Source organism: Chelonia mydas, chromosome 7 (genome assembly GCF_015237465.2).
Source record: "Chelonia mydas isolate rCheMyd1 chromosome 7, rCheMyd1.pri.v2, whole genome shotgun sequence".
NCBI classification, from domain to species: Eukaryota; Metazoa; Chordata; order Testudines; family Cheloniidae; genus Chelonia; species Chelonia mydas.
Window position 1 is genome coordinate 51,083,387 of NC_057853.1, and position 12,962 is coordinate 51,096,348.

Here is a 12,962-nt window from a genome sequence, read left to right on the forward strand (position 1 = left end):
TTGCAGGCCCCCACCTTCTGCACTCGAAGTGCCAGAGTGGGGAATTAGCCTTGACAAGAGGCATACAAATGTTTAGCATTTCTGGCACGTAAATACCTTGCAATGCCAGCTACAAAAGTGCCATGTGAACTCCTGTTCTCACTTTCAGATGACATTGTAAATAAGAAGCAGGCAGCAGTATCTCCCATTAATGTAAACAAACTTGTTTGTCTTAGCGATTGGCTGAACAAGAAGTAGGACTGAGTGGACTTGTAGCCTCTAAAGTTTTACACTGTTTTGTTTTTGAGAGCAGTTATGTAACAAAAAAAAATCTACATTTGTAAGTTGCACTTTCACAATAAAAAGATTGCACTACAGTACTTGTATGAGGTGAATTGAAAAATACTATTTCTTTTATCATTTTTACAGTGCAAATATTTGTAATCAAAATAATAATATAAAGTGAGCACCTTACACTTTGTATTTTGTGTTGTAATCGAAATCAATATATTTGAAAATGTAGAAAAACATCCAAAATATTTAATAAATTTCAATTGGTATTCAATTGTGTAATAGTGCGATTGTGATTAATTTTTAATCACAATTTTTTTTTTGTTAATTGCGTGAGTTAACTGCGATTAATCAACAGCCCTAGCTTGCACCAATAAAGAAAAAACTGCAAGATGGTTTATCTGCAGCCACTGTATGGTTGCCTGGGTGGCATGAGGGAATGTGTTGATGCCATTGCCCTGGTGAACACTCCACCACTGACATTGCTAGTCTGAACCTTTGTGTGCCTGTGCAATAAACATGTAATAACTCATGTTGTTTGTCACAAGTTGTCTCTGTGATAATATAACATGTTTTTATTACATAGGGAGATTTACTGTGAACACAGCAGAATGGTCAGCCACAGGTCTTACCAAAATTTTTGTTATATGGATGGGAAAGAGCCAAAGATAGAGGACTTTTGGGGGGAGACGGGGGATGGCGGGAGAGGGGTCGCACAATGAGGATGGGTGGTAGGCAAGCCATGGATTGGTTGTGTGAGAAAATCTGTATTTTACTAGCCTTGAGGAGTCAGGAGGGAAAGAGTGGGCAGACAGATGACTACTTCCTGATCTTTGGGCAGAGTGATATGCTGTTCCAAAGACATGTGGTGCAATGGTTTGGAACTTGCAGTGCAAGTACCTTGATCGCTGAAGGAAAATAAATGTGTGTTCTGATGGGGTTGCCAGTGTGTGTATTCTGGATGATTCCTGGATCATGAGGCTGGATAAGTTCACAAGAGAGCAAGGCGTACACCATGGCATGGGGTTACTGACTACAGGCTGATTTGGCTCAGTATGCAAATTATGGGACATGCTATGTACAACTGCCTAAATGACTGCTAACTCCTCCCTATTTAAAAACATTTCCTGTTTAAAAAACTAGGAAATTCAATGGAAAAATAACTATGTTAATACAAAGTTAAAATTGCTTAATGGCATGTTGTCTCCCTGCAGAACATTGATCCAAGCAAAACTCAAACTTGTGAAAACCAGGAAATGCAGAGTTTACTCTGCCAACCCCCCATTTCACCTCCTTGTACAGCCCACAAGATTCCGTCTAACACTGTTAAAGGACCAAAAAGCGGAGGGGGGAAGGTTGGTCATGCCACCTTCCCTCCATACTCCTGGTGGTGGCAGTAGTCAATGGTAATTCTTTGTATACGTTCCAGGTTCAGGTGTGTTAGGTGTACCTACAGTAAACAGTGGAGGCAGTAGTTGGCCTGCTTGGTAAAGGTTTGTTTGTGCTATGAGGATGTGTGGATTACTTGAGGCGGGGGGAGGGATAGCTCAGTGGTTTGAGCATTGACCTGCTGAACCCAGGCGTTGTGAGTTCAATCCTTGAGGGGGCCATTTAGGGATCGGGGCAAAAATTGGGGATTGGTCCTGCTTTGAGCAGGGGGTTGGAGGTCCCTTCCAACCCTGATATTCTGTGTTTTGCGCCCACTGCGTGTGAGCAAAGAGAAGAGCTGCATGTGTGTCTTCAGTAACTACTATTACTCCTGGGGGAATTCTGCGCTACTGCATGCATGCATAATTAATGAGCCACATATATTTTAAATTCTTTGCACAGCAAAAAGCTTCTGCTGAAATGTTGTTGCAGTTCTGCCTTTTGCCCATCAGAGGGTGCTGTGCCACAAGAACAGCAGCAGCTCCCAACAGAAAATAGCTTCTGCAGCCTTTTGCCCAACAGAGGGTGCTGCGGCGCTAGAACACAGCAGCAGCTCCCTGCCAGCTAGGGAAGAGAAAGAGCCTGCAGTGCCTTCTTTGCAGCACCTGTCAGGCCAAGTCAGGAGACGGGGGCTATGGGGAGACAGACAGCATGGGGCTGCTGAGGGGTCAGACAGGGCTCCTAAGGACTAGTGGGGGAGGACAGACTGGGGCAGAGACTGAATGGGAGTGGAGGCACAGGGTCACAGGGGAGGGAGGTGCAGGGCCACATGGTGATGCGGGAGGGGGTGAAGAGCTACATAGGGACGGAGGGTGGTTGAGTGGGGCCACAGAGACACATGGGGATGGGGGAGGGGATACAGACCCACATAGGGACAGGGAGAGGGGGTGCAGGGCCACATAGGGATGGGAGAAGTGGGTGTCTGAGTGGGGGAGGAAGGACACAAGGGGGTGCTGGAACACATGGGGACAAGGGCAGATGTGCTGACTGAATGGGCGTGGCTACAATACAGAAGGGTCAGCCAGGGTCTGCATGGGTGAAGCTCCCTAACAATCCCTCCCTGCACCCCAAAAAAACCCGTTCCATACTTTTCCCACCCATACCCAACAACCCTCCAAGTTCACACCCAGGCTCCTTTCCAGCAATTTACTTCCCTCTCCCTTGGCTCCTCCGTTACCTCTGACTCCCCCAAGCCTTTACACTGCTTCTGAAGGGTGCAGGAAATATGGTTCTGTATTGTAGTTTAAAATTGTTAGATTTTTAGATTAGATTATTAAATTATTATTGTAGTTTAGAATTATTACTCAGAGTTCAGTATTAAGATGCCTATTAAGGAATGTATTTGTCAAAAAACATTTTCTGAATCTTTTTTGTTGTATGTATTGTTACAGACATACGTGCTGACAGGTATTTTGAAATAAATGACCAAAAATAATTGAAACTGGTGTGATTATATTATGTTATTTTGACAAATAAAATATGCAGAATTTTGCAAAATTTTAAAAAGTGCACAGAATATTTTATTTTTTATTGCAGAATTCCCCCAGGAGTACTACTATGCAGCATTTCGTTATAGAATTGTGTACATGATATAATTAGCAGGGCAGAGGGGTTTCATTAGAAAGGCTATTGTCAGTAATAAACTGAGGTACCAGAGCAGTCTATGCATTTATTGTCTGCATGTACTCCAGGTAAAGTGAGTGTGGTCATTGTCAAGTGTAGCTGTCCTTAATGGTAGATGCAGTGTTTTTGTATCTGTGTTGATCCCAGGATGTTAGAGAGACAAAGTGAGTAAGGTAATACATTTTATTCCACAGAAGTTGGTCCAGTAAAAGATATTACCTCACCCACCTTGTCTCTCTGAATGGTGGAGGCAGTAGTTAGCTCTGCTTGGTAGAGGTGTGTTTGGGAAATCTGTGTGATGGAGCTGTCATGATATGATCAGATGTATGTTTTTCACCCTTTAATGTGTGTGAGGAAAGGGAAAAGGTGCATGTGGTATGCCTCATTTCTATGGAGAATTTGTGTACGCTATGTCTGTAGCTGGGTATGAGGCTTTCATTAGAATAGGTACCGTCAGCAGTAAGGTGGAATATGACAGGATTCCAAAAGTTTAATGATAGTTAAGTGATGGTGTATGTAGAGATGGTATCTTGTGAGCAAATGTAAGGGAATTTTAAGAAGTTGTGAAGTGGTTCTTAAATCTGTACATGTTACATTCTTTCTGGGGACTATGTTAAGTACGAGTCTATGCTTTTTTGTCCTTTAATAGTGTAAGATGGAATCCTATGGGTGAGAGTGAATGGGTTGTAAAAGGAGGTGAACTGTGGGCTTGGAAGAGTAAGGTATGTGTGTTCATAGATTCCAAGGCCAGCTGGTACCATGGTGATCATCTAGTCTGACCTCCTGTATAACACAGGCAAGAGAACTTCCCAAAATAATTCCTAGAGCAGATCTTCTAGAAAAACAGCCAATCTAGATTTAAAAATTGTGAAGTCACCCCTTAACCTTTTCTTTATTAAGCTAAATAGATTGATCTCCTTGAGTCTCTCACTATAACTGTTTTTTCTAATCCTTTAATGCTTCCTGTGGCTCTTCTCAGAGCCCTCTCCAATTTATCAACATCCTTATTGAATGGTGGGCAACAGAACTTAATACATTATTCCATCAGCGGCCGTACCAGTGTCAAATAACCTTTTGGCCATAGCATCACACTGGGAGCTCATGCTCAGCTGATTATCCACCATGACCCCCAAATCTTTTTCAGAGCCACTGCTTCCCAGGGTAGATTCCCCATTCTATAAGTACAGCCTATATTCTTTATTCCTAGATGTATACATTTACATTTTGCTATATTAAAACACATATTGTTTTCTTGTGCCCAGTTTACCAAGTGATACAGATCACTCTGTCAGTGGCCTGTACTCTTCATTATTTACCACTCCCCCAATTTTTGTGTCATCTGCAAATGACAGTAATGATTTTCTATTTTCTTCCAAGTTTTAAATAAAAATGTTAAATAGAGAAGGGCCAAGAACCGATCCCTGCGGGACCCCACTAGAAAAACACCTGTTTGGTGATTATTCTCCACTTACAATTAGATTTTGAGATACATCAGTTAGCCAGCTTTTAATCCATTTAATATGTGCCATGTTAATTTGATATATTTCTAGGTTTTTAGTCAAAATATCATACGGTACCAACTCAGTGCCTTACAGAAGTCTAAGGATATTACATCAACACTATTACCTTTATCAAACAAACTTATAATTACCAAAAAAGATTTCAAATTAGTTTGACAGGATCTATTTTCCATAAACCCATGCTGAATAGCATTAATTATATTACCCTCCTTTAATTCTTTATTAATCAAATCCCATACCAGCTGCTCCATTATTGTGCCTGGGATCAATGTGAGACTGACTGGCCTCAGTCATCCCATTGACCTTTTCAAACATTGGCACAATATTAGCTTTCTTCCAGTCTTCTGGAGCTTTTTCAGTGTTCTTATTGAAAATCAACATTAATGAGGCATATTGGCACACTGCTGAACAAGGGCAGAGTTAAGGTTGCACGGACAACTTTAGCTCTGCATTTCCTGGTTTTCAGAAGTTTAAGTTCTTCTTTGAGTGCATTCCACAATAGGTGTGCTTGCTCGCCACGTGCACCGGTGCTGGAAGTTTTTCCCCTAGCGACCCTTGGAGTGGCACCACCATGGCGCGGTATAAGGGGCGCTACACTCTCTCCCCACTCTCAGTTCCTTCTTGCTGCCAGTGAAGGTGCTTCAGAACTGCTGTGCTCCAGCTCTCTGCTGTAGCTTTCCCTGTTTGGATTGTCATTTAGTTCATAGATAGTTAGTACCTGTAGTTTAAAAAAAAAAAAAAGTTAGAGTTATATAGATAGAGAAGTGCGCCCGGGTCGTGTCGGGGCATGCCCCACGCCATGGGCTTTAAGTCGTGCGACACTTGTAAACGGCCTATGCTCATGAGTGATCCACTCACTAGCTACTTGGAGAAACCAACCTCAGCAACCACTGCAAAATTTGCAGATCATTTAAGCCTCGGACTAAGGAGGAGTGGGACGTACGACTCCAAGCCATATTGATGGAGTCGGCCTGGACCCTGACACCGCTACGCCGTTCCGAGTCGGCACCAAGCACTGCAGCATCAGTGCATGGCAACCCATCGGTGCCTTCCACCAGCTGGTACCTCTCCCCATCCATGGGACACTCTATGAAGACAAAGAAGAGATCTTCTACATCAAGGCACCGGGGCAAGGCTGGGGGTGAGACTAGACCCGCGTTGGGCATCTCTCTATTCCCCTCGACCTTGTGGCCTCCGACTCAAGTAGAGCGGAGTAGCCCAGCCCACTCCGAGACGCCCTCTGCGGACTCCAGTGGCCACATATGGGTGCCCTCTATGCCGGTGGCCCTGCAGGCGGCTCGATACGTAATGTCTCTCCCGGTACCGACTGCACGGACCCCAGCGGCTCCCAGTTCCAGAGGCAAGCCAGCACTTGGACTGCCACAGTCACCACCCGGGCGATACTGCTCACGGTCGAGGGAAGGTTCCTGACACCGTTCTCCGCAGAGTGACCACCCTGCTCACAGCCCGCACCAGTCCCCGTCAATCCCACTAGATTGTCTGGCTGGGTGCTGAGCAGAAGGGATTTGAGGCACCTCTCTGCATCGAGAGAGTGCAGTCCTCGAGGTCAGAGCATGGCCCACTGGGACTGGGACTGACGGCACCAGAGGTTGCTGACTCCAAGAAGCCACCGTAGCCCCTCACGGTACTGATGTCAATGCCGCTCATGCTCTTCGTCCCAGTTGAGGTCCCCAACAGGGCACTGCTCCCACAGCCCCAGGCATAGATCGCCAGCAACCGGCTGTCGCGGATCGGCCCGACAGAGCTGTTCGTGGAGCAGCCATTACAGACGGTACTCCTGCTCCTCTACACCGGACTCAAGGTCTCAAGCCTGGCACCGCTCACAATGCTGTTACTCGTCCCCATCCTGGGATAGCAGTCGCTTCATGGTAGGACAGGAACACTACCAGTTTACTGTCCTCCCATTTGGCCTCTTGATGGCACCCAGAGCGTTCACAAAGTGTATGTCTCTGGTGGCAACCTACCTCAGTCATCGGGGGGTCCAGATCTTCCCCTACCTCAACGACTGGCTGGTCAAAGGCAGCTCCAGATCACAGGTACAGGACCATGTAACACTCCTCCTATCCACATGCACCATGCTGGGGCTGCTGGTAAACAACACCAAATCCATGTTTGTACTGGTACAACTAATAGAGTTCATTGGCGCGATCCTTGACACGACATCGACCAGAGCTTCCCTCCCGCCAGACAGGTTCGAAACCTTGAAGGAGCTCATCAGGGTGATCACAAGGTTTCCCATGACAACTGCCAGGGCGTGCCTCCAACTCCTGGGTCACATGTTGGCATGCACGTACCTGGTATATCATGCCAGACTCAGGATGCGGGCCCTTCAGCTCTGCCTGACCTCGATGTTCTCTCAGTCCAGAGACAGGCTGGACAAAGTCCTCACTGTACCCAAGACCGTACTAGCCTCCCCGTACATACTCCAAGGGGTCCCGTTCAGGAGCTGTCCCCCAACTATAGAATTGGTGTCCGATGCATCGGACTTGGGGTGGGGAGCCCATGTGGTAAACCTCCAGACCCAAGGCCTGTGGTACACGCAGGAACTAGCCCTGCATATAAACGTCAAAGAACTCAGGGCGGTCCATCTGGCCTGCGTGACCTTTCGCTTGTGCCTTACGGGCAAGGTAGTCAGAGTTCTAATGGACAACAAGAACTCGAGGTCCTACATCAACAGGCAAGGTGGGGCCCGCTTCTCAGCCCTCTGCCAGGAAGCCCTCCGGCAGTGGGACTTCTGCATAGCCCACAATATCAACTTGGAAGCCCACCACTTACAGGGCATCCGGAACTCTTGGGCAGATCGCCTGAGTCGGGACTTCTCCTCCCAAAATGAATGGTCGTTGCACCTGGAGTTGGCGCACATGATCCTCCAATCGTGGGGCACTCCCCAAGTGGACCTCTTCGCAACCAGACAAGTGCCGGTGCCCTCGGTTCGGCTCCAGGAAGGGCCTGGGAAAGGGGGCAATTTCCGACGGCTTCCTTCTGTCCTAGTCGGGTCAGCTTCTATATACTTTTTCCCCAATTCCGCTGATCAGCAAGGTCCTGGAAAAAGTAGACAGACAGGGCTCGCGTCCTCATGATCGCCCCGGCATGGCCCAGGCAGCACTGGTATGGGACTCTTACAAGCCTGTCCATTGCCCCCCCCCGTGGCTGCTGCCAACCCGCCCGACCTTCTCTCTCGGGACCAAGGTTGCCTCCACCTCACAACATGGTTGCTCAATGGCTAGGCCACGAGGAGGGGACCTGCTCCGAGGGTGTCCAGCGAGTCCTCCTGGAATGCAGGAGGCCCTCCATGCATCAGGCCTACCTGGCAAAATGGTCAAGGTTCTCCTGGTGGGCCGCTGATCACAACGTCTCTCCAGTGACTGCTCGCTCTAGCATATACTGGATTACCTCCTTTATCTCAGAGGCCAAGGCCTAGTGCCCTCATCCATCAAAGTGCATCTGGCAGCCATATTGGCCTTCCAGTCCAGGGCCACACAGTGTTTTCTCACGCCATGACCGGCCAATTCCTTAAGGGCTTGGATCACCTCTTTCCTTACATTAGACCCCCGGTCCCACAGTGGGACCTGAACTTGGTTCTGGCTAGGCTGACAAGGCCTCCATTTGAGCCACTTGCTATATGCTCCTGGTCCTACCTTTCTGGAAAGTAGCCTTTCTTGTGGCAATCTTATCTTCTAGGAGGTTCTCAGAGCTCCACGCCCTGACCTCCAAACCCCTGTACATGGTATTTCATAAAGATAAGGTCCAGCTCTGCCCACACCCTTCGTTCCTCCCTAAGTTGGTCTCCGCCTATCATATGAGCCAGGACATTTTCTTTCCGGTGCTCTGTCCCAAGCCCCATGCTACTAGTGAGGAGTGCCATCTCCACATGCTAGATGTGAGACGGGCCCTGGCTTTTTACATGGAATGAACAAAATCATTCAGGGAGTCTTCACAGTTGTGAACGTATGAAGGTTTAGCTGATCTCCACTCAGCGTCTCTCCAGCTGGATCACTTCATGAATCTGTACTTGTTATGACCTGGTGGGAGTTCCCCTACCACCGACTGTGAGAGCACACTCGACAAGGGCGCAAGCCTCGTCGGCCGCCTTTCTGGCTCACGTCCCTATTCAGGACATTTGTAGGGCTGCTACTTGGTCATCGGTCCACGTGTTCACCTCACATTATGCAATCATCTCCCAGACGAGGGAGGACGCCGGGTTCGGCAGGGCAGTGCTCCGTCCCGAGTTTCTGTGAACTCCTACCCACCTCCAACAGATATAGCTTGGAATCATCTATTGTGGAATGCACATGAGCAATCACTCGAAGAAGAAAAGACAGTTACCTTTTCCGTAACTGGTGTTCTTCGAGATATGTTGCTCATGTCCATTCCACATCCCACCCTCCTTCCCCACCGTCGGAGTTGTCTGGCAAGAAGGAACTGCAGGTGGGTGGAGCATGCAGTACCCCTTATACCACGCCATGGTGGCGCCACTCCAGGGGCTGCTAGGGCTGCTCCCCTACGGGTACTGCTAGGGGAAAAATTTGCGGCACCGGTGCATGTGGCAAGCACACACACCTATTGTGGAATGGACATGAGCAACCCAACTTGAAGAACACCAGTTACGAAAAGGTAACTGTCTTTTTTCCTCAGCTCACCATTCTGCAAGGGGATGACATCCTACCAAGCAGCCGTAACTCTGCATTAATGTATTTTGTCATTGAATGTAGATATTTGTCCTGGTGGGTCTTATGCTAGGCCTTGCTCCCATCTTATCTAGTTGTTTAGATGCTAACCAGGTTATAAATACTGCCAACTTTCAGTTGGGTAAAGTTGTTAAGAACTCAGTACTCAGCACTAAGACCTGCTCTGGATGAGTTGCACTGGTTCAGTGCACCTAAGTGACTACCCCACTGCTGTTGCATGACAAATGGTTTGTCCAACCCCGCTGGCCTCTTGAGTTTTCAGACTACGCAGGGGATAAGCACTGTTAGGATATAGATATTCAGGCCTGTCTGTAAAGGCCTATACTCTAAGAATTTAGGGGTATTCTTATTACTTAGCTAGTTATAGAGGTATAAAAGAAAGAATCAAAATCACTGTCTGCCGGTGTAAGGGCCTTCTCTTACTGTGACAGTCTGAGGCCCTGTTCTTAGGCTAAGGCCTTTGGCTAAGCAGCAGAGGCAGCCATAAGCTAGGAAGCGAACGGTCACATCCTTACATTCCAAACTAGTCACATTGAAATAAGGTGCTATTGGGCTGGTAGGAATACAATCCTGTCCTGATAATGCCTATCATCTCCAGAGAAAGGGGAGTGCCAGGAAGATGTAAAAGGAAACTTAGTTTGATAGCTTCCTGTCTGGCAAGAACTCACTTGTCAATAGCTGGGATGTGAAATCCTCATTTCTGTGTTCTGTCACTGTAGTCCCCATTTCCCTATTGTTTGTCTGTATAATCTCTGTCTGGTTCTGTGATTGTTTCTGTCTGCTGTATAATTAATTTTGCTGGGTGTAAACTAATTAAGGTGCTGGGATATAATTGGTTAAATAATCATGTTACAATAAGAAAAGGAGTACTTGTGGCACCTTAGAGACTAACCAATTTATTTGAGCATAAGCTTTCGTGAGCTACAACTCACTTCATTGGATGCATACTGTGGAAAATACAAAAGATGTTTTTATACACACAAACCATGAAAAAATGGGTGATTATCACTACAAAAGGTTTTCTCTCCCCCCACCCCACTCTCCTGCTGGTAATAGCTTATGTAAAGTGATCACTCTCCTTACAATGTGTATGATAATCAAAGTGGGCCATTTCCAGCACAAATCCAGGTCCCCCCCCCCCCCCCAACAAACCCACTCTCCTGTTGGTAATAGCTTATCTAAAGTGATCACTCTCCTTACAGTGTGTATGATAATCAAGGTGGGCCATTTCCAGCACAAATCCAGGGTTTAACAAGAACGTCTGAGGAGGGGGAGTAGGAAAAAACAAGGGGAAATAGGTTACCTTGCATAATGACTTAGCCACTCCCAGTCTCTATTCAAGCCTAAGTTAATTGTATCCAATTTGCAAATGAATTTCAATTCAGCAGTCTCTCGCTGGAGTCTGGATTTGAAGTTTTTCTGTTGTAATATCGCAACTTTCATGTCTGTAATCGCGTGACCAGAGAGATTGAAGTGTTCTCCGACTGGTTTATGAATGTTATAATTCTTGACATCTGATTTGTGTCCATTTATTCTTTTACGTAGAGACTGTCCAGTTTGACCAATGTACATGGCAGAGGGGCATTGCTGGCACATGATGGCATATATCACATTGGTAGATGTGCAGGTGAACGAGCCTCTGAGAGTGTGGCTGATGTTATTAGGCCCTGTGATGGTGTCCCCTGAATAGATATGTGGGCACAGTTGGCAACGGGCTTTGTTGCAAGGATAGGTTCCTGCGTTAGTGGTTCTGTTGCGTGGTCTGTGGTTGCTGGTGAGTATTCGCTTCAGGCTGGGGGGCTGTCTGTAAGCAAGGACTGGCCTGTCTCCCAAGATTTGTGAGAGTGTTGAGTCATCCTTCAGGATAGGTTGTAGATCCTTGATAATGCGTTGGAAGGGTTTTAGTTGGGGGCTGAAGGTGACGGCTAGTGGCGTTCTGTTATTATCTTTGTTAGACCTGTCCTGTAGTAGGTGACTTCTGGGAACTCTTCTGGCTCTATCAATCTGTTTCTTCACTTCTGCAGGTGGGTATTGTAGTTGTAAGAATGCTTGATAGAGATCTTGTAGGTGTTTGTCTCTGTCTGAGGGGTTGGAGTAAATGCAGTTGTATCGCAGAGCTTGGCTGTAGACAATGGATCGTGTGGTGTGGTCAGGGTGAAAGCTGGAGGCATGTAGGTAGGAATAGCGGTCAGTAGGTTTCTGGTATAGGGTGGTGTTTATGTGACCATCGTTTATTAGCACTGTAGTGTCCAGGAAGTGGATCTCTTGTGTGGACTGGACCAGGCTGAGGTTGATGGTGGGATGGAAATTGTTGAAATCATGGTGGAATTCCTCAAGGGCTTCTTTTCCATGGGTCCAGATGATGAAGATGTCATCAATATAGCGCAAGTAGAGTAGGGGCGTTAGGGGACGAGAGCTGAGGAAGCGTTGTTCTAAGTCAGCCATAAAAATGTTGGCATACTGTGGGGCCATGCGGGTACCCATAGCAGTGCCGCTGATTTGAAGGTATACGTTGTCCCCAAATGTAAAATAGTTATGGGTAAGGACAAAGTCACAAAGTTCAGCCACCAGATTAGCCGTGACATTATCGGGGATAGTGTTCCTGATGGCTTGTAGTCCATCTTTGTGTGGAATGTTGGTGTAGAGGGCTTCTACATCCATAGTGGCCAGGATGGTGTTATCAGGAAGATCACCGATGGATTGTAGTTTCCTCAGGAAGTCAGTGGTATCTTGAAGGTAGCTGGGAGTGCTGGTAGCGTAGGGCCTGAGGAGGGAGTCTACATAGCCAGACAATCCTGCTGTCAGGGTGCCAATGCCTGAGATGATGGGGCGCCCAGGATTTCCAGGTTTATGGATCTTGGGTAGTAGATAGAATATCCCAGGTCAGGGTTCCAGGGGTGTGTCTGTGCAGATTTGATCTTGTGCTTTTTCAGGGAATTTCTTGAGCAAATGCTGTAGTTTCTTTTGGTAACTCTCAGAGTAACATGGCTGTTACTCTGAAACATGTTACAATATGTTAGGATTAGTTAGTTAAATTTCAGTAAAATGATTGGTTAAGGTATAGCTAAGCAGAACTCAGGTTTTACTATATAGTCTGCAGTCAATCAGGAAGAAAGCAGGGGAATGGGGGTGGGGGAATTGGAATCATGTTTTGCTAAGGGGGAGGAAATTGGAATCATGTTTTGCTAAAGGGGGGAATGGGAACAGGGACACAGGTGTAAGGCTCTGTGGTGTCAGAGCTGGGAAGGGGGACACTAAGGAAGGAAATTGGAATCATTGCTTGCTGGAAGTTCACCCCAATAAACATCAAATTGTTTGCACCTTTGGACTTTGGGTATTGTTGCTCTCTGTTCATGCGAGAAGGACCAGGGAAGTGAGCGGGTGAAGGAATAAGCCCCTAACAAGCACCCCA

At 46.9% G+C, this 12,962-nt stretch overlaps 1 protein-coding gene across 9 annotated transcripts in view; it reads left to right on the forward strand.

Moving 5' to 3' along the window:
• Positions 1–12,962, forward strand: part of FANCD2 (FA complementation group D2) — a 191,760-nt gene that overhangs the window by 149,618 nt on the left and 29,180 nt on the right. The gene's annotated exons all lie outside the window — the stretch shown is intronic.